Raw genomic sequence first — 23075 nt, 5'->3', positions numbered from 1 at the left:
CTACTCGAGCGCGCTGCGCTTCGACGACAGGGAGACCAGAAGGGCCGGGCGAGGCGAGGGCGAGGGCGAGGGCGGCGAGGGCGATAGCTGCTACGACAAACTGGCCCCCATCAGAGCCGTGTGGGACGAGTGGTGCGCGAGGTTGCCCGCCATGTACCGCCCGGGACCGGAGGTCACCGTCGACGAGAGACTGGTGCCGTTCAGAGGTACGTACGTACTATGTGGTGTGTGTGTGTGTGTGTGTGTGTGTGTGTGTGTGTGTGTGTGTGTGTGTGTGTGTGTGACTGGGGGAAGAGAGGAGGAATAGGAGCGGGAATGGCGAAAACGGGCTAGCTCGCTCTGTTGTATACTCGTGTTGGGTTCCGCGTTTGTGCTGCTTTCGCATGACTCTTTATGTCTATGAAGCTATGAAGCTATGAAGTCTATGACTCTTTATGTCTTTGTATCTATGAAGCGCCTTGAGGCGACTTTTGTTGTGATTTGGCGCTATATAAATAAAATTGAATTGAATTGAATTGAATGTCTTCTCCTTGCGTTTCTGCCCCAATCTCCCCCACACTTTCCCACATCTCTCTCTCTCTCTCTCTCTCTCTCTCTCTCTCTCTCTCCATCCATCAGGACGGTGTCCGTTCAGACAGTACATGCCCAGCAAGCCGGCCAGGTACGGGATCAAGATATGGGTGGCGTGCGACGCGCGTTCCAGCTACGCGTGGAAGATGCAAGTCTACACCGGCAAGCCCGACAAGCGCGGCCCTCCCGAAAAGCACCTGGCCACTCGAGTGGTCGTGGACCTCACCGAGGGACTGACTCCGGGACGCAACGTCACGTGCGACAACTTTTTCACCTCGCGCGAGCTCGCCGATAGGCTCTATCGCGAGAGAGGCCACACCGTGCTGGGCACTCTGCGGTCGAACAGACCCGAGATCCCCAGAGAGCTGCGCTGCGTCAAGGGCAGGGCCGTGGGCTCCGTCGAATCCGTGGTACTCGGCGGCTCCGCGGGACGAGGGGGAGGAAGAGGAGGACGACGAGAAGGAGGAGGAGGAGGAAGAGGATGAGAAGGAGGAGGAGGAGGAGGAGGAGGAGGGCCCGACACGATCATCCTCTCCTACGTGGCCAAGAAGAACAAGAACGTGCTGCTCCTCACCACAGCTCCTCGTTACCACCATCGCTCCGGCCCCGAGCCCCGGCCTAGCCGCCGCATCAGCAACAGCAGCAACAGCAACAGCAGCGGCAGCAACAGAAGCGGCGCGAAACCGCCCTTGGTGCTGCATTACAACCGCACCAAGGGAGGAGTGGACAACCTGGACAAGGTCGTGAGCACGTACAGCTGCAGGAGAAAGACCCGCAGGTGGCCCGTGGCCCTTTTCCACAACATGGTCGACGTGGCGGCCTACAACGCGTTCGTGCTGTGGAGGGAAATTCACCCCGACTGGATGCCGGGCAAGCTCAACAGACGACGGCTCTTCCTCGAGCGACTGGGCAAAGCGCTCGCGCGCCCCATGCTCGAAGCCAGGGCGGCTTTAGCGCGAGGACCGGGAGGAGGAGGAGGAGGAGGAGGAGGAGGAGGAGGAAGAGGAGGCAGAGTCGCAGCCCGAGGCGCTACCGCCGAGGCAGCCTCTAACAACGCTACGCCACGCGACTCCTCTCCGGTCAAGAGGCGAAGGTGCCGCGTGTGTCCCAGGAGCAAAGACGTCAAGACCAAGATCCTGTGCCGCGAGTGCCGAGCGCACGTGTGTACAAACTGCGCCGTCACGTACTGTCCCAACTGCGCCGCTTCTTCTTCTTCTTCTTCCCGCGCCGCCGCTCCCCGGACGCCACCGACGCCGTGATAACACAAGCGCCCCAACGGTGGTCCCCTAGCGACCCCCCCCCACCCCACCCCACCCTATCATCATCATCCTCATCATCCTCATCATCATCATCATCATAACACAATATATGCCCCCCCGGGGGGGGGGGGTCCTAGTGACCCCAAACCTATCATCATCATCATCATCACATATGCCCCCCCCGGGGGGGTCCTAGTGACCCCAAACCTATCATCATCATCATCACCATCACCATCATCATCATCATCATCACATATGCCCCGAGGGGGTCCTAGCGACCCCCACCCTAATCATCATAAAACACACATATCCCCCCCCCAGGGGGTTACCAAGACCCCCCATCGCCACCACCACCATCATCAGGATCATCAGGATCATCATCAGGATCATCATCATCATCATCACACACACACACACACACACACTCATCATCATCACACACACACACACACACACACACACACACACACACCTCGGGGGGTCACCACGACCCACGCCCCGAGAACAGGCGGGCGCACAAGGGTTAATACTAAACAATATATATATTAACTGTATAACGTCTATCTCATCCAAATTTTCAACACGTCCAGCAGGACGCTACTCTATTTTCTTAAATGCATGTAAAAAAAAACGATCTGATCAGCTTTCACTGTAGCTTACACCTACCAGACACAAATGTACCCACCTTCCTCTTCTGAAATAAGACCACCATGACTCGATGCGCTGATTCCCAGTAGATGATCCGTAACTGTGGCTTGACGATCCAGCATAATAGTCCGTGTGCGCGTGACGGAGGGTACACTGTATTGCTGCCATAGTCCCATTCTCAGTCCCGAAGTCTGTTCGTAATCTCATTGGTATCACACCAAGACTCTTTACACAGTTTATATAATTGTGAGCTATAACAGCCGGGTTGTTGTTTGTTGCTCCACACACAAGCCACATCAGTCTTCTTGAAAAGCCATCTATACATCCTGACAGGGCCAAGCCAAAGGGTTTCAGTTTATCATAGCCATCTACATACCATATCTAATTGGGCCCCATGGAGTGATACGTGCGTCTTGTGAACCTCCTTCGAGTTATCAAAGCGATTCCTTGAGGATTTAGTTGTCTCAACAGCCTCATAACTACATCACGCTTGACACGCAGCTTGTGTTTTTGTTTGAGAACTTGCCACATGGTCCGATATCCAAACAATTGTCCTGGTCCTCGAAGCTCGGACAAAATGGCACGCCTCACCTCAGGAAGTGGAGAATAGTTGCCTCGTCTGTACAGTCCAGATTCTTTTAAATGTGTTTTCAGTGTACGCATACTAATTGCAATGTCATGATTACACTTGAGCATATCCAGTATCACCTCGTATGTATGTCCTGAATCAAAATATTCTCGAATAACGACAGCTATGTTTGGGTCACCGCTAATGTTCATGTTTGAAAAAATGCGCTACAGGCAGAGTAACTTCCGGTTCCAAAGATGAACAGCGCGGACGTCCAATCAGTGATGTCTCCTGTTGCCGACTGGTACCTACCCTTTCCGGTTTTCTTAATGTAATTGTGCTTCTCAATTTGTTTTTGTGATTCTTCTTTTGTTTTTGTGCTTCTTAATTTGATTTTGTGATTCTCAATTTTGTTTTTGTGCTTCTCAGTTTTGTTTTTGTGCTTCTCAATTTTGTTTTTGTGCTTCTTAATTTGTTTTTGTGATTCTCAGTTTTGTTTTTGTGCTTCTCAATTTTGTTTTTGTGCTTCTTAATTTGTTTTTGTGCTTCTCAATTTTGTTTTTTGTGCTTCTCAATTTTGTTTTGTGATTCTCCATTTGTTTTTGTGTTTCTCAATTTTGTTGTTGTGTTTAGCAATTTGTTGGTGTGATTTGCACTTCAGGGCCTCTCAATTTTGTTGTTGTGTTTAGCAATTTGTTGGTGTGATTTGCACTTCAGGGCCACTGTATATATATATATATTAGGGGTGCAACGATATTCGTATCGATATTGAACCGTTCGATACAGTGCTTTCGGTTCGGTACGCATATGTATCGAACAATACAACATTTGTAATTTATTTTATCAATTTTCCTTCTGACGATGCTGTCTGTGTTGAGTGCTCAGTGAATCTGTGTTCGACTACTCCGCCTAGGCTGCACTGTCGAGCGCAGATCCACTGAGCGCTCAACACAGACAGCATAGTCAGAAGGAAGAGCGCAGGGCAAGCTAGCGAGACAGAAGTTAAGCTCTCCTTGCAACAGGCAAATTGAACCTCATTCAGATCTGGCGTTTGGAATTATTTTGGTTTTCATGTGACGTATGACCCTGAAGGTAAGCGAGTCATGGACCAAAGTAAAACAGTATGTTGGATGTGCCATGCAATGCTCAATTACATTGGTGTGAACTAGTGTGTTAGCGCAGTTAGCTCGTTAACGTGTTGGCCGTCTAGCCCCATGCACGGGGCGATCGGCGGTAGCTCGTTAACGGAGATTTGCCGTGTTGTGGCGTTAAGGTCATTTCAACGAGATTAACCTGAAAGCACTAGTGGGAACACTAGTCAGAGCCAGAAGATAGAAGGTGGAGGAAGAGGGTGCTGGTCCATACTGTCAGAGATAACACAGCCAAGAATGATGGAGCCAAATGGGAGGAGAAGGGAAAAGGCCAAATTATCTGATACACCAGAGGCTTTGAAGCAGTAGGGAATAAACAAGATACTCTACCATGCTGGTACCCTGCATGGAGGTCACCTCAACCTTTAGCTTTTTTTTTTGGTCACAGTTTGAGGTGGATGTCAGCTTTTGTGCAGTGATATTTTCGTGACATGGAACACGACTGACTCCTACTCTAAGATAAGAGAATTTACAAAACATTTTATATGTTCACGTGATGCTTTGAACAGACTAGAGCATAATAAGGAATAATAATAAAAATGATAATGATAATCATCATCATCATAAAACTCTTTCATTTTTTGCTAAAGACCTTAAAAGAATGAGCGATGAAATGCTCAAATGTGGATTGATGTGTCTTGATTTTGTCAGATGGTATTTGGTTGCAGATCACCTTCTCTTCTCTCACTCCCTGTCATGGTGATGGTCCCAGTTGGTGTCTGATTAGGCAATGCAGGCTGGCATTTGACCTCTGAGAATGTTTCTGTTATGTGTGAGCGCGAGCTGACAACAGCTTAATGCCAGCGTTAAAGCCTGCCTGCCGAGGAGAGAGAGGGAGTTTAGAGGACTGCTGTGACCAGTTCTTTATTAGAGCAGCTATCTGTCGCAGCAGAGTCATCAGCTGTAACTAAAACCTCCACACACTCTTCCTGTCCAAATTAATTTTTCTAAAAACCTGTCTCATTTCTCCCTGTCTGTGGTTTGTTTATATGCACCTTTCTCTACGTCTTTTTCTGTGGCCTATCATCAATTTTTCTCTTTGGCCTGAAATTAATCTTTTTTTTTTTGGTTGTACATTCAGTGGCTCACTTTTAATAGATTTTCAGTGGCATTAGTGAGAAACCAAACTCAGGCAACATGAATATGTGAGCTGAAGACAAATCTCTCCTAATGACACACATGAAAGAAACGGATAAAAGAAAGGGTTTAATGTAGAAAACATTCATGAACTTCTCTGCTCCACCACCTTTGTTGAATGCAATGAGAACTTTGGACAGAAAAATAAAATGAGGTTAAATAAAAAGGAATGTTCGCTTTGATGATTCAACTTTTCCATGTTCAGTGTTTTTTCTTCTTTTAGTTTAACACTCAGCATGGCAGAGAGCCAAAACTGCTAATTAATCTCTGCTTTTAATGTTGAAAAAATAAAAATAAGAACATGCTTCTCAATATTTCATGTTATGGTAAAAAACAATTCAAAGATTTATATAATTTTCATGTTACTAAAATCTTCTTCTCTCTTTAGGTTCTCCACAGCAGGTCATCTGTCTCCATCCTCCTCTGTCACACCAACCATCTGCAATACCTCTTCACTGCATTCACGAACCTCCTGCCCGGCGGCTCCAAAAATTAACATCCTTTTTCAAAAATTTCCACTATCCCTCCTCTGCACATGTCCAAACCATCTCAGCCTTGCCTCTTTGACTTTATATCCAAACTGCTCAGCCTGAGCTCTTGCTCTGATACACTCATTTCTAATCCTATCCATTCTGATTACTATAAACCTGAGCATCTTCAACTCTACCATCTCCAAACAGAACATTATAGCAGGTCTCACAGGTATCATGTAGTGAGACCCTTTCACTCTTGCTGCTGTCCTTCAGAAACAAGTCACCTGTAATAGTCATCTCCACTCGCTCCACCCTGCCTGCACTCATCAGTTGGAATGGTTGGCCCCAGGTATCTAAACTCATCTACCTTCACTGTCTCTGCTCTTTACATTTCTCCACCTGTCTCCCTCTCCTTCACGCATGCATTCTGTCTTGCCTCTACTGACCTTATTCCTTTTCACTCCAGAGCATACCTCCACTTGTCCAGGCTTTCTTCCACCTGCTTCCCTACTCTCATTAGAGATCACAATGTTGTCTGCCAACATCACAGTCCATTGACACTCCTGCCTGACCTCATCTGTCAGCCTGTCCATCATCACTGAAAACAACAAGGGGCTCAGAGCTGATCCCTGATGTAATACCACCCCTACCTTGAATCCATCTGTCACTCTTACCACACACCTCACCACTGTCTCACTGTCCCCGTGCATGTCCTGCACCACCCTCACATATTCTTCTGATAAAATTAAAGTGGAAATAAAGCCATGTAGCATAACTTTGGCAAACTTTTCTAAAATAACTTAGCAAACCTTAAGGCAACAGAACAGTTTAAAAACACAAAATGGAGTGATACATATTGTACCTAAATTGTGGTGCATTTAATACAATCTTCTTTTGTAGACTTACAGCATTCACCAGAAAAAAGCCGCGATCGGTTGTAATTTACTTTGAATGTCAGGCTGAAACTAGCAAAGCTTTCATTTGCTCTCATAGAAATGTCATGGTGAAGGGAAAAAATATCCAATGTAAGGTGATCGCTGCTCAAGTTGAATAGATGTAATTTAAATTCACTATTATTTCTTTTTATTACAAAGATGCCACTTAAGCAATCTCTGTTGCACTGCTGTGCCTGCACTCAGCAAGTGCAGACCTACACACACTGAGTTCCAGAAAGAGCATCTGAGGTCTATTCATAAAGAACGACCTGCAGTGGCGAGGTGATTACTGAAAGTCAATGCAACCTTACAACAACTGTGAGCAACAGTATCAGAAGGCAAATAGTTTAGGCTGATAAATGTGACAGGCTGCACTGATGCTGCTGTCCTCAGGTGCATCTTCTCTCATGCAGGCATTCAGAGTGAGATAGGGGTTTATTAGAAATACAAGCACTCTGGGTATCAGTCATAGTGACAGAAGGTCTGGTCTCTTACAGCAAGCACACAACCTTAGCAGTGAGTGTGACTTGGCTTACTTTTGCTCTGCTCTAATAAAGTCTGCCAACTAAAACGGTATGTTTCTGTTTACCTGACAAATGTGCAAATAGAGTGGAAATACAGTCCAATAGAATCTAAGAGCTCAAAAACCCCACTGAACAATCCTTTACCAGTTTCAAATCATGCCTTTTCTTGAATTCAAAAGGTTTTTTCCCCACTAACTTAGGATATGTTAATTCTAGTGTTAGACACTGTTACAATAGCTGATGACACAGTCACTGTCCTCTTTATTAGGCACATCTGTTTAAATGCTCATTAATGTTAACCCTTGTATGGTGTTCGGGTCTGTGAGACCCGTTTTCAGTTTTTCTCAAAAGAAAAATGAAACAATTAATTATTTTTTCAACCTGAAATTCATTGGCTTTGGCTTATTTTCTGTGAAGAACATAAATCTGAACAATTTTTCGATGACCGCATACTGTACCTCCCCCCACGCATTTACATTACATACAAGGTTTTCGGGTCCACTGGACCCAGGTCTAATAAAAGTGTTGAAAGTGTAGGTCCTGTGTTCCCATACTCTGTCCTCCTCCTTTCTGGTGCTGCTGATAGTGTTTTCTTCCCCTCCTGCTCTCGCACAAAGTTGCAACATTGTTGAAAATTCAACTATCAACACCGTCTGCTCTTACATTCCCACACATTTTACCCTCTTTCTTGAGGGATCCAAATTTTATTTTCTCATACCCTGTCCCACCTGCAAATTAGGGGCATAATACTATAAATAAGACTTTGCCAGTGTGGTTCTTTATCACAACTGATCAAGATGGCAAAAGATTATCTGCTGCGAGGGCCATCCAATTGATTTTGGAAGAGAGAGGAGCTTTGGATGATGATGTTGACAAAGAGGTTTCAGAATATTTCACATTTCTGAAAATTCAGAGTCTGACAGTGACTTTGAAGAAGAGGATGAGGTTGAGCACCATTTAGTAACAAAACGAAGACGAGTACTCCATCAGCAGCCAGCTCCAGGACCAGAACAAGCCCACCAGACAGCAAGTGAAGAAATATGGATGTCAATAACTGGTGAAATTGAATGGTCTTCTTGCCCAAGAAATGAGCCACCCTGCAGAGCTGTTACTGTGATAAGCCAGGGCCAACACGGCTGACAGTTACTCATGTGCAGGACATCAAGTCTTTATTTGAGCTTTTCATCCCAGATTCCATCCAGAAAATGATTCTGGTCTGGTTTGCAGACCGATATCGATTGCAGCACGATCAAGCACGATACCGATTTGCAGACCGATACCGATACGTAATATCTAGTTTGCAGTAATTTAGAATGAAGGTGTGTTTTTGGAGAGAGGTGGAAGTAGATGGACCAAATTGATCTACAGGCCTACTTTGGGGTTCTTATCCTTGCAGGAGTTTTCAGGTCCAAAGAGAAATCCACAGAATCTTGTGGGATGCAGAAACCGTCACGAACCTTTCCGTGCATCAATGTCTCTGGAAAACTTCAACAAAATTTCCAGGATTATCCGTTTTGATAACCGAGATGACAGACCAGCTCAACGGCAGAGAGACAAGCTAGCTGCCATCAGGACAGTGTGGGATAAGTGGGTGCACCACCTCCCCCTGTTTTACAACCCTGGGCCTAATGTCACCATTGATGAACAGCTGATGTCATTTAGTTGTGAAACATATTGCTTCACGTGTAAATGTGTTGTGTCTTTCCACTCACTTCACTTGATTATAACTGATTTATTTTTTTATAACATTTTATAAAAAAAAAAAAAAAAAACGAGAAGCACATTAATTCATAAATGTGATCTAACAAAGGTAAAGGGAAAAAATTAACCATGTTTGCTGTTCATATGGCTTGTAATTGGGATGAAGTAAACATCTGTTGAGTAATTTAACATAAAATTGTTTGATAGAGTTAATTTGGAAAGCCAAAACTCTAGCGGGTCCACCAGACCCATGAACACTGGCTGAGTAACAAAAATATGAACACCACACAAGGGTTAATTTCACTAGCTGGGCCCACGTCCTCATTTTAGGTTTGGGAGCATTTTTTTAGTAGATAAAGGTGAATGGCTTAATCAAGAATTGAACTGCGATTTGGGGAAGGCCTCAATGGAGACTGGCGGCAGCTCCTGGGCCTGGCAGATCCCCATGTATTAATGAGAAGTGTAGAAGTGAAAGAATTGAAAAAAGGGGAGGAAGGGGGGGGGCACAAAAATGAGAACGAACAGCTTGTAGAACGGGGCGGTTGTATATAGTTAAGACCCAGAAGGGACATGTTTGGAGGTGTGGACCCGCTCCTGAAATTCAGATAATTTATCTCTAAGTCTAATCAGCCAATCAGACATCATCAAGACAATGGTCTGAAAAAGAGAAAATATCCCATGAGCGGTAAAAATGCCTTAATGTCAGAGAGGAGAATAGTTAGACTGCTTCAAGACAATAGGGAGGCAACAATATCTCAAATAACCACCATTATGCAAAGTATATAGAAGAGCATCTCTGATTGCATGGTATGACAAGCGTTGAAGGAGATGGGCTACAGCAGCAGAAGACCACACTGGGTGCCATTCCTGTCAGCTAAGAAAAGGAAAGTGAGGCTACAGTTCACACTGGTTCACCAAAACTGGACAAAATTGGAAAAATGTTGCCTGGTCTGATGTGTCTCCATTTCTGCTGGAACATTTGGATGGTAGTGTCATAATTTGCGACAAACAACATGATCCATCCTGCCGCTCATCAGTGGTAAAAGCTGCTGGTTGTGTAATTGTGCGGGAGACATTTTCTTGGTAGACTTTGGGCCCTTTAGTACCAACTGACCATCATTTAAACACTACGATCTACCTGAATATTGTTGCTGATGATGTCCATCCCTTTATGACCACAATGCGCCCAGAATAATGCCCAATGCCACAAAGCTCAGATCGTCTCAAACTTACGGTGACGCTGAGAAATCAAATGCACTGCAAGTGAAGAAAACATCAGCAAATAGAAAATTGCACAAAACAAAATGGAAGTACGGGACGGGACAAGGGTACGGGAGCTCGACAGATGGATTGGTACTGCGGCTGCAGTGATGCGGATGCTGTGTGTAAGAGCGAAGCTCTCAATTTATCGGTCAATCTACGTCCCTCACCTATGGTCACGAGCTGTGGGTAGTGACCGAAAGAACGAGATCACGGATACAAGCGGCGGAAATGAGCTTCCTCCAAAGGGTGGCTGGCCTCTCCCTTAGAGATAGGGTGAGAAGTTCGGCCGTTCAGGAGGGGCTCAGAGTAGAGCTGCTGCTCCTTCACATCGAAAGGAGCCAGTTGAGGTGGTTCGGGCATCTGACAAGGATGCCTCCTGGGCGCGGTGTTCTGCGCATGGCCAACCAGGAGGAGGCTCCGGGGCAGACCCAGGACACGCTGGAGAGAATATCTTGTGATTGTTGTTTTTGTGAGCTTTTGCACCCTTTTGTTCTGCTTTTTGTTGTGTTTTATTTAACATCAATTGTGGGGTTTTTGTGCTCTTGCAATGTTTTTCTATTTCCTGGTGTTTTCTTAAGTTGCAGTGTGTTTGACCTCCACCCTACAAACTGGTTTCTTTAACAATGACAATGTAAAATTGCTAGGGGAGCCTAGACAGATTACATGGTAAAGGATACTTTTGCTATGCACATTTGTTGTTTGCATTTTCAGTCTTGGTCGTAAGCTCTGCGATTATTATTCACATTTGTGGAATTATTTTCAAGACATGTCAGAATGTCCACATTGGTAATATTCTACACGAATTACTACAGGACGTTTGTGTTAATATTGTTCTCAGCATTGACAGAGTTTGGAAACATTTCTATTGAAACAGCATCACCTTGCTCGTGCATCTATGTGACAACATGACAGGGATGGATGTAACAAGCTACCGAGAGGAAATTGCGGCTGGCCAGGTTGTTTACCTCAGTGAACACAGGATTGAGGCACTAAATTGAAAGACAGGATTATAGAGGAAATCCGGATAGAGATAGGACGATGCCTACTTTAAAAAAAGAGCTTGGTCAACAAACCCAACCCCTTTCTCATCTCTGTGAAATTATACTCTTTTCTTCTGTCTCTAAATATCTAATGTTCTTGGAACATGTCAGTATGCACCTAGTGTATTCTCGTCTTTAACAGCTGAATCAAATCTAACACCTTCCACTCCGGAGAAGGATTTTCACTTGCTGAATCTCCTCCAGGGGCTTTTTTTTTTTTAACCATTTCTTTGACACTGCTGTAGGAATAGGTTTGAGATTATGTGCCAGTACTGATTGTAACTTTAGATTACAGCCTGGAATTTTTCAGGTCCAGCTGAGATAAGTTGAGATGGGGCTGACTCTGGTAAAAGTCTGTCTCTGCTGGGAATTTAAGCAGTCCGGTTATCTGATACTAAAAGCTATGATCAGGAGATGCATCCACGAACAGTCTGAAGTGTAGTCATCTTGCGTACTACTCAGATACACAAAGGTTATCTTTGAACATCACAAATAGCTACTGTGTTGCTCCCTCGGGATGATGGTGCGCATGATTACGAGAAAAAAGTCGCTAGATGTTTTTTTCAAAATAAGCTAGTGCTTAATAAAAAACAAAGAACACACATATAGACAGCATTTGAGTTTGTAGCACCATGACAGTGGATACATGTCAGCTAAACATGTAAAATGTTGATAAGTCATTAAAATCTGCCAGCATTTTTGTTTCCTTAAAAGAAAAAAAGGTTGGGGGAGGCATATTTTTATGTGTTAACTTGAAGAGTAAGCTCATAAGATTAGTTAACATGCTTGTTGTAGATTTTGCTTAAAAAAATAGAAATATTAAAACGCTTAAAACAAAATACACTTGTCATGCCAACAATGCCAGTGTTAAAATGCCCAACTAGTCCTTCATAACAGGGGCATATACAGGGTGTCCCATAACAGTGGGACACATTTTATTGTTCGGTTAAATTTTGAACTGCTGTGTACTGTGATGTATAAGCAGTGGAGCTCATTTTGATATACTTTCACAGGGATCTGATGCCTTTTTTTGCACCAACAGAAAATGCATACATCGTGGAATTATACTTCACCAGCCAAAGTTCCATCCTTAGATCTCACATCAAGATCTAGGTATTACCCCCGTGGACTTCTTGTTGGGTTACCTCAAGGGAAGTGTATGCAGCAAAAGCCCAGCGCAGCTTTGCAGCTAAAACAAAGCATCTGTAGCGAGACTGCCAATATTCCAGCTGATATGGTAGGCTGTGCTTGGATTGAGAGACGTGCCGTGAGAATGTTCTCTTTGTAGTGCTGAACATCTAAAAGATGCAAAATTTAAATGTTACATAATATGACTGCTGCATTTTAGCTATGTAATAAATATATATCAATAAGGTGAGATCATTTGGAAGAATTGAACATAATAAGAATTGACTTTGATGACCTGTCATAGCAGAACAGCATCCTAGCGGTGATAGGAATTAGAAAAGGACCCTGTGGAGTCTAGACTGGCTGTGATGAAGATGAGGATGGAGCCCTGGATGGAGCTCTGAGTGACCAGGATCAGGTGGAGTTGGAAAGAAGGTGGATGGGTATGAATGAGAGTCTAAAAAAGGCAAGCAGGAAGAAGGGCTAGAGCAATGACGTCAGCACTGAGTTTGGCCACGTGAGAAAGTGGAAGTGATGTAAAGTAGAGATGGCACGATACCACTTTTTAAGGTCCGACACCGATTCCGATATCATAAATTTGGATATCTGCCGATACCGATATGAATCCGATATAGCGTATTTTGTAATCAATAAAACTGTTTTGTTTTTTTTATAAATATCTTGCTGCATTTTGTAGAAGTTCACACTCACGTTTTAAAAAAAACAAGAGACTGAAGCTATTCTGTTATACCTGTATGCAAAAAATACACTCCACCCAAAACATTTTAGAGTTCAGCAACACTGATCAATCTAATAAATTTAAACCTACACCATCCTCCCTATTCTGGTATTTTAATGAGTACTTAGTGGAAATATTAAGCAATCTAACTAATAGGGTTGCCAACTCCCAGCAAAAATATTATGGAACCACCCCCCGCCCTTAATCGATGTAACCGACTTTAATTTAATGCAAGTGTAAAAGAAATGCACAGAAATCAATAATTTTTCGACAATATTTAAATAGATTCAACATCTTTCTTCAACAGAATTGCAGACTGCACAGATGGTACCTTCCCAAAGGAAAAAGTACTATAGCTTACTAGGGTATATTAGACTTAACAGTTACTCTATACAATAATCGATTTATATACATTTAATCAGATGACCACTTTTGTTGTAAGGTTCAGATAATTATTTATTCAAAGTTTTTAAATGACATAACAAAGAAAAATATTTCTTTGTGCCCCCCTTTCCCTGTTAATGCCCTACCTGGGCCCCCTGGCAAAACTTTGCTAGACCCGCCCCTGCACAGTTACCAGCCATCAGCTAGTATGAAAGGATCCTGGTGTTATTTGTCTCTCAGAAACAGTTCATAACTTCCCTTCAACTCATTCATGTCATCTAAAAGGTAAACCTGTTTCTCCATCACCTGTTCAGTTCTGATGATTCAGTAAGGACATCTCCTGGTTTCATCTTCATGTTTCCCTCTCACCACATATCCAAACCGACATCATGACCAGCAGGTTTACAGCTGTGGCTCCAGCAAACATCAGCTGATACTAGAAAGTAATATTAAATACATTCTAACAACAGCTTATCACGCTTAAACGTGCTGCTGTAGTTTATCCACTGGTCTCCTCTTTCTAGCGCAAAGTGGACGATAAACAAACAAGAAAGACGGGACTTGCGGCAGAAAAGCCGATCAGCTGACCATTGATCAGTTTCATGATTGAAGTAGCAACAGGAGAGGGAGGGGGAGTGAATGAGAGAAGTAGATGCAACTGCGCAGCAAAACCACAGAATAACTCCAGCTTTGTGTCTATTTTTTAATTCTAGCTGAAGTACAAATCGCTTCCTTTTCACCTCAGTATGGAACTCCGATGGCAAGTCCAGCTGTGGCTCAATATATCAGTTGTTAAGCTTAAAGTGGAAATACTATGCAAACATTCAGGGATGAACTTACACACTTGCTTTACTTCTCTGGGATAGTTTTCGCCGAGATGAAATGCCGCGGTTAGGAAGCATGTAGCAAGGTTCCAAACGCTCCAACAGACCGCCGACAGGTCTCGCAAACAGCCGCTCTATCACGTGACACATACTGCTCTGATGCCCCTAGCTGGGTTACGCCAAGTAGCGCGTTTTGTGAGGTGATTTTGTGATACTTCGGATCGGATCACATTTTTTATTTCTCTCCGATATCCGATCCAGTAATTTAGGTCAGTATCAGACCGATACGTAATATCGGATCAGTCCATCTCTAATGTAAACAACCAGGAAAGCTACCAGATGAATTAGTACATACCTAGTTAGTACAAACTATAACCCAAGACACTTTGGTTGAAAGTGTGTCCTGTCATTATTGCGCTCACCTAATTCAGCTAATTTAAGTCCCTGAAATTGATTGCTGTGGCTTAGTGTGTTTTGAAGTGTTTTAAACTGAATAACTTAGCACAGATGAGCTTACTAAGGTTTCTCTCACTATGGCTCAGTTACAGTGGAGTAAAAATATGGCTGTGACCTCTTGTGACTAGGAAAACTCTTTAGTTGCCCGCTGATTGCTTTGTATTTTTGAATGTAACCGATTGCAAGTAAATAAAGTAAAGTGAATTTCTGTTTCTGCAGACAGCAACAGATTTGCAACAGAGGGGAAAATATTTGTGATTTTTGTCACTTCATAAGTTTAATTGCTGTTATTATCACAAACAGATTGCTAGCATAACCACATTCAATTGCAGACGGATAGCAGACTAGCTGATGACAACAGGTCTGCTCTCCATCTTCAAAGCAACCACTTCAAATCCAAGTTTACTGCACAGTGGAAATAATTTTGGTCATAGTGTAGTCTTCAACCAGTGTTTTCCCTAGAGTGGTTGTAGCATTAGCTGATAACTTTTCTCTATATCGTTACTTCACCTTCAAAGAAAAGAAAAGCTTCAAAATACAAACTAAAGGATCTACAAACCAGTGGTTGATGTGACAGCAGCAGCCATCTTTTGTATACAATTGATCTGCTGCCATTGGTGTAAATAATTCATCATGCAGATGACTGCTGAAATTATTTTTTTGATGGATAGCTTGGCTCACCAAAAAAAACAACATAGACATATTATATTATATTATATTATATTATATTATATTATATTATATTATGCTTCTACTGCAAACCTGTTGCAGGAGTGCAAATATGTTATGTGGTCAAGACATAAATGAGAACACCTTTGTGGGACTAAACAGTGTATTGTGACATTATCACAGCACACATATGCTTCAGAAGCATTTACAAATTATACTCTCATCTAAAATAAGAAGTGATGACCTGTTATATGTGTTGTTTAAGACAAGTAAACCAGTCTTCCTCTTAACAGTCTCTTATCCTGCTTTATGAAGGCTTTCCCTTTCTATTGCTGCTCCTAAATGATTAAACAGCATTACACATTTGCATGATGGGCACATAACTTAATTCTTGGTGAAAATGTTCACACTTTCTGCTATTAGTTGTTTTATATTGATCACAATGGGGACTTTATTATAGATTGTTGGTCATTTAGAAACCAATAAGACATCAAAAACAGCTCAATGATAGGATAAGTCTTACCACATAATAAACCAAATGAATGATCATGTCTAGCTATCACAGAAATGGATTAATCTTCACTTTAACTGATTAAGCTTAGCGTACAGACGATGAAAGCAGCAGAGCAGGAAATAACCACAGTAATAACAGCAGAGAAAAGGAAATTATGTACCTATCCAGGTCTCTGTCATCGTTTGAAGGGATACTGCAGATCTACCCTCATACCTGTCGTATTCTGAGGTGGCAAAATCCTTTCTCGTATCACTTTATATTGATGAAGTAAGGAAGGAAAATAATTTATTTCACCATGAAAATCCCTGTTAAGATTAAACTTCATAATCCTCTTTCACTGAATAATTTCAAAATCACAGATAAGAGATTATATTTGCTGAAACAGGTTACCCAAAATATCATAGAGCGTAGTTTCTGAAAAGCTAGACTAATCCTTTATACCCAATTTAATTTCCAGTATTGTTGTCTAATATGTAATATACATTTCAACATATTTTTCAGTGGGTTCATGCATCATAGAGTGCATCTACACTAAACAGCAAAATTCACCAGAGTGCATTGGATGGGTTTCCCTTTATATCCCTTATATATATATATATATATATATATATATATATATATATATATATATATATATATATATATATATATATATATATATATATATATATATATATATATATATATATATATATATATATATATATATGTGTAAGCAGCTGGATAGCGTAGTGGTTAGACTACACGCCTTTGGAGCAGAGGGTCGCAAGTTCGATTCCTGCCTGGGGCGTCTGTATCCAGTAAGGGTCCTAAGGCTAGACCCCCTATGCTAAGCAAGCCTACCGCAGACATGAGCGAGACAGATAAATATGAAGGCATGCCGGCTCGGACGTCGCCCGGATCAACAAGGTCCGCGTCAGGTGTTGAGGAACCAGGGCACCCTGACGAAAAGTGGGCTACTGGAACAAGAAGGCATCGGTGGGCAAGGGACGAAAACAGGGCGTTGTTGGAATGCTACTACGCAAGTAACCCCGGCGGAAGGGGCTACATGAATAGGATGAGGGACCTATGGATTCTTCGATACCCAACATCCACAATGACGGCGAAACAACTAGTAGCTCAGTGTTCCAACATTCGAAAGAAGGGACTGCTCTCACAGCTAGAGATTGACGAGGTACAACACAAATGCTACGGCAAGGAGGAGTCAGGACGCCAGGTCAGGGGGGAGATATCATCACCCCCACCCGAGATTGGGTACATAGCCCCAAGTGTGATAGGAGAAGGATCGTTGAGTGCGAGAGGAACTGACCTGAAAAATAGGATCATGGCCAAGCTTGAAACCTGGATCCCCCGCAGCCGGTTACCAAGATTACGTGAAGTACCCTCAGAAGGTCTGCTAGATGATGTTAATGCAGCACTACGGGCAATACCTACAACCACGATTACCGACACTAACAAGCTGATCTACAATACGGCAGCAGTGATCAGTGAGATGCTTGGCTACAAGTTGAACAGCCACAAGGGGCAGTACCCTCCATGGAGAAGGAGGCTAGAGGGCAAGATCAAAGTAGCACGGAGAGAGGTTAGCCAACTAACGGAGTTGCAGAAAGGTGCGACGAATAAGGTGCCTAAGAAATACAGCAAGCTGTCCATACCTGAGGCCTTGGAAACTGCCAAGCAAAGACTCACAGCCTTGGCCAGCCGCTTGAGGAGGTACACCAGAGAGATAGAAGGCAGGAGAATAAACCAGCTGTTCTCCACAGAACCAGCAAAGGTGTACTCTCAGTGGCAAGGGAACAGCACCACCAAGGCTGGAGATGGAGCAATACTGGAAGAGCATATGGGAGAAGGATGCAACCCATAACGGCAATGCTCAGTGGCTAGAGGATCTGAGGGCAGACCACAGCGACCTCCCTGAACAGGGTCCAGTAACCATCACAGTGGCAGATATCCAAGAAAGGGTCTCCAGTATGAAGAGTTGGACAGCACCAGGGCCCGACATGGTTCACGCCTACTGGCTGAAGAAGCTAACTGCACTCCACGAGCGTCTGGCAGCACAAATGAACCAGCTGCTAGTTAACGAGAGACACCCGGAATGGCTAACTGAAGGCCGGACGGTCCTGATCCCCAAGGACCCCAAGAAGGGACCGGTCCCCTCCAACTACCGACCAATAACCTGCCTCAGTACTACATGGAAGCTCCTGTCAGGCATCATATCGGCTAAGATGAACAGGCACATGGGTCAATACATGAGCGGGACACAGAAAGGAATTGGCAAGAATACCAGAGGCGCAAAACACCAGCTACTGGTAGACAGAACAATCAGCCGAGACTGCAAGACCAGACTGACCAACCTGTGCACTGCCTGGATTGATTACAAGAAGGCCTATGACTCAATGCCCCACAGCTGGATACTGGAATGCCTAGAATTGTACAAGATCAATGGGACCCTAAGAGCCTTCATCAGGAACTCAATGGGGATGTGGCGTACAACACTAGAGGCCAACTCCAAGCCCATAGCACAAGTCACCATCAAGTGCGGGATCTACCAAGGAGATGCTCTGTCCCCACTGCTGTTCTGCATAGGCCTGAACCCCCTCAGTGAGATCATTAACAAGACTGGCTACGGATACCGACTACGGAACGGAGCAGTTGTCAGCCACCTCCTGTACATGGATGACATCAAGCTGTATGCCAAGAGTGAACGAGACATCGATTCACTGATCCACACTACCAGGCTATACAGCAATGACATTGGAATGTCGTTCGGACTGGAGAAGTGTAGTCGGATGGTAACAAAGAGAGGGAAGGTAGTCAGAACTGAGGGGATTGAACTACCAGAAGGCAACATTGCAGACATAGAGGACAGTTACAAGTACTTGGGGATCCCGCAGGCGAATGGGAACCATGAAGAGGCCGCTAGAAAAGCTGCAACCACCAAGTATCTGCAGAGGGTCAGGCAAGTCCTGAGGAGTCAGCTGAATGGTAAGAACAAGATCCGGGCCATCAACACGTACGCCCTGCCCGTGATCAGGTACCCTGCTGGGGTAATAGGCTGGCCAAAGGAGGAGATAGAAGCCACTGACATAAAGACAAGAAAGCTCCTTACCATGCATGGAGGGTTTCACCCCAAGTCCAGCACCCTGAGGCTGTACGCTAAGCGGAAGGAAGGGGGCCGGGGACTGGTGAGTGTCAGCACCACAGTCCAGGATGAGACAACGAACATCCAAGAATACATTGGGAAGATGGCCCCAACTGACCGAGTGCTCAGTGAATACCTCAGGCAGCAGAAACCCAAGAAAGAGGAGGGAGACGAGGAACCATCATGGAAGGACAGGCCCCTGCACGGTATGTACCACCGGCAGATAGAGGAGGTGGCTGATATCCAGAAATCCTACCAGTGGCTGGACAAAGCTGGACTGAAAGACAGCACAGAGGCACTAATCATGGCAGCACAAGAACAAGCTCTGAGCACAAGATCCATAGAGGCTGGGGTCTATCACACCAGGCAAGACCCCAGGTGCAGGCTGTGTAAAGATGCCCCAGAGACAATCCAGCACATAACAGCAGGGTGCAAGATGCTAGCAGGCAAGGCATACATGGAACGCCATAACCAAGTGGCCGGCATAGTGTACAGGAACATCTGTGCGGAGTATAACCTGGAAGTCCCGAGGTCAAAATGGGAGATGCCCCCAAGGGTGGTGGAGAATGACCGAGCTAAGATCCTGTGGGACTTCCAGATACAGACGGACAAAATGGTGGTGGCTAACCAACCGGACATAGTGGTGGTAGACAAACAGAAGAAGACGGCCGTAGTGATCGATGTAGCGGTTCCGAATGACAGCAATATCAGGAAGAAGGAACACGAGAAGCTGGAGAAATACCAAGGGCTCAGAGAAGAGCTCGAGAGGATGTGGAGGGTGAAGGTAACGGTGGTCCCCGTGGTAATCGGAGCACTAGGTGCGGTGACTCCCAAGCTAGGCGAGTGGCTCCAGCAGATCCCGGGAACAACATCGGAGATCTCTGTCCAGAAGAGCGCAGTCCTGGGAACAGCTAAGATACTGCGCAGGACCCTCAAGCTCCCAGGCCTCTGGTAGAGGACCCGAGCTTGAAGGATAAACCGCCCGCAGGGGCGTGCTGGGTGTTTTTTTGTGTGTGTATATATATATATGTGTGTATATATATATATATATATATATATATATATGTATATATATATATATATATATATGTGTGTGTGTGTGTGTGTGTGTGTGTGTGTGTGTGTGTGTTTTAAGTATACTGAAAGATTTCAAGCCTGACAGAGACTGTGGATTTACCTTGAGTGGGTTTTAAAGCATGAAAGATCTTTTGCAGATTTGCTGCTGAAAATGTATTGATAAAAGAACCTCCAGATGTTGTCTCAAAATAAAGTATTCCCTATTCAGGAACTGTTTGGCTAACAATATTTACCTAATTAACTCATTCGATTTAGTATTTAAACACTTTTAAAGTAAATAATTCTGGTAACATGGTAAATGCCATGCACCGCCTACTGCAGAACAAATATATATAGACAAGTGCTCTGCTACTCTACAACTACAGTAGTGACATTAGTATTAACCATACAGCATAAGCCATAATCGACAAACTCCATTTAATGCAATAGATGCACAGTGACTAGTTAGGCTGCACTTTTGCAAATCATTTAATATTACCGTATTTTTGGGACCATAAGGCGCACTGGATTATGAGGCGCATTAAGCGAAACAAAACAGTCAGATAAGTCAAACTTTAGTCAACTCCAGCTTCACTGTTTATGTTATGCTAACATAGCTGTGTTGCTAGTGATCACGTAGCACATCACATACCAGCTGGTCCAACTTCAGTGACCCTACAAAAGTCAGCCAGAACATGCTATATTTTGTTCAGTTTTTAACTCTCAGTGCTGCCGCAGTGTTCGTTTGACTTTGGGACCTGAAGTGGATGGAGTTTTGGACCCAGATTACTCCACGAGGCTCCTGACTACAGTAGCTGTAATGCGGCTTCTTAGCTTACCAAAGTCGTACTAAAACATTTTTTGACAGATTTTTGAGCGCCGTGTACCACAAAAAAACAGTTAAAGGTCAGTAAGCACAACCAGAATTCATACATAAGGCGCACTATCGATTTTTGAGAAAAAGAATTTTAAGTGCACCTTATGGTGCGTAAAGATAAGATAAGATAAGATAAGATAAGATAAGATAGAACTTTATTAATCCCTCGGGTGGGTTCCTCTGGGAAATTCGACTTCCAAAAAAAGCACAGCAACGACCGAAGTTACAGTTACAGAACTGTTATATATATATATATATATATATATATACACACACACACACACACACACACACACATATATAAATACAGAGACAAATATAAATAAAATATACAAAGGGGATAAATAGAATAAATAGGAATAAAAAATAAAAATACAAGTGAATTGCACATTTCAAGTATTGAGTCTATTGCACTGTTGACTATTTACAAAAAGTATTGCACAAGGTATTGTACAGTGAGGTGCAGAGGCACTACAGCTTAGTTGTTCCCCCCTCCTTTGTCCTCCTGTTTCCCCTCCCTCTCCCCTCCAGAGAGGAGTTAAACAGTCTGATGGCGTGTGGGACAAAGGAGTTTTTAAGTCTGTTAGTTCTTGTCTTGGGGAGAAGCAACCTGTCACTGAACAGACTCTTCTGGTTGTTTATGGCCGTGTGCAGAGGATGCCCAGCATTGTCCATAATGTCCATCAGTTTCTTTAATGTCCTTTTCTCTGCCACTGTCACCAGAGTGTCCAGCTTCATGCCGACCACAGAGCTAGCCCTCCTGATCAGTTTCTCCAGCCTGGATGAGTCCCTCTTTGCTGTGCTGCTCCCCCAGCACACCACAGAAAAGTACTCCAGCAACCACTGACTGGTAAAACATCCTCAGGAGCTTCCTGCAGATGTTAAAAGACCTCAGCCTCCTGAGGAAGTACAGTCGGCTTTGGGCTTTTTTATACAGGTGCTCTGTGTTGCATGACCAGTCCAGTTTATTGTCCACCCACAGCCCGAGGTACTTGTACTTGTTGACCACCTCCACCTCCTCCCCCTCTATCTGAACTGGCAGTGGACCTTCTCTGGACCTCCCGAAGTCCACAACCAGTTCCTTAGTCTTTGAGGTGTTGAGTTGCAGGTGGTTTGTGTGACTCCATGCGACAAAGTTCCTCACCAGACTTCTGTACTCCTCTTCCTGATCATCCCAGATACACCCCATGATGGCCGTGTCATCTGCAAACTTCTGAATATGGCATAATTCAGAGTTGTAGCAGAAGTCAGAGGTGTACAGGGTGAAGAGAAGAGGGGACAGCACAGTTCCCTGTGGTGCTCCTGTGCTGCTGACCACTGTGTCAGACGTGATGTCCTTCAGCCTGACGTACTGTGGTCTGTCGGTGAGGTAGTCGGAGATCCAAGCCACCAGGCAGGGGTCCACCTCCATCCTGTTCAGTTTTTCCTGAAGCATACAGGGCCGGATGGTATTAAAGGCACTGGAAAAGTCAAGAAACAGGATCCTGACCGTGCCTTTTCCCCCATCCAGGTGTGAGTGGGCTCTGTGTAGGAGGTACAGGATGGCATCCTCCACTCCGACACCCACCTTGTATGCAAACTGTAGTGGGTCCTGGGCATGTTGTACCTGTGGTCGGAGGAGGTTGAGGAAGAGCCGCTCTAGAGTCTTCATAAGATGTGACGTCAGTGCTACCGGTCGGAAGTCATTCAGCTCATTGGGCCGGTTCTTTTTGGGGACCGGGACGATGCAGGATGTCTTCCATAGGGCGGGCACTCTCCCCAGTCGCAGACTGAGGTTGAAGACTCGTTGTAGCGGCTCCCCAAGTTCAGCAGCACACGCCTTAAGCATCCTAGGACACACCTTGTCTGGGCCTGCTGCCTTTCTGGGGCGAAGCTTCCTCAGTTGCCTCCTGACCTGATCCACTGTGACACTGGGAGATGTTTGGGAGGAGGGGAGGGGGGGAGATGTCTTGCTGCTGAGAGAGGGATTGGAGGAGGGGGGTGTCATGGTGTCAGGAAGGGGGGGAAGCGAGGGAGG

General features: G+C 44.5%; 1 pseudogene across 1 annotated transcript in view; it reads left to right on the top strand.

The window, feature by feature from the left end:
- LOC147318812 (uncharacterized) overlaps positions 1-1829 on the top strand; it is a 3229-nt pseudogene extending 1400 nt beyond the window's left edge. The window contains exons 1-2 of the transcript XR_015131398.1: positions 1-206; positions 619-1829. The exon at positions 1-206 is cut by the window's left edge and continues 1400 nt beyond it. The product of XR_015131398.1 is annotated as an uncharacterized LOC147318812 (transcript). The remainder of the gene's footprint in view (positions 207-618) is intronic.
- The last annotated feature ends 21246 nt before the right edge of the window (positions 1830-23075 follow it).

This window comes from Aulonocara sp. 'chitande type north' Nkhata Bay, linkage group LG11 (assembly GCF_057382095.1).
Source record: "Aulonocara sp. 'chitande type north' Nkhata Bay isolate Kocher_YH1m ecotype deep benthic linkage group LG11, A_spYH_male_GT1.1, whole genome shotgun sequence".
Lineage (NCBI taxonomy): Eukaryota > Metazoa > Chordata > Actinopteri > Cichliformes > Cichlidae > Aulonocara > Aulonocara sp. 'chitande type north' Nkhata Bay.
The sequence above is the reverse complement of the archived record's forward strand: the minus strand, read 5'-3'. Positions and strand labels throughout refer to the sequence as shown.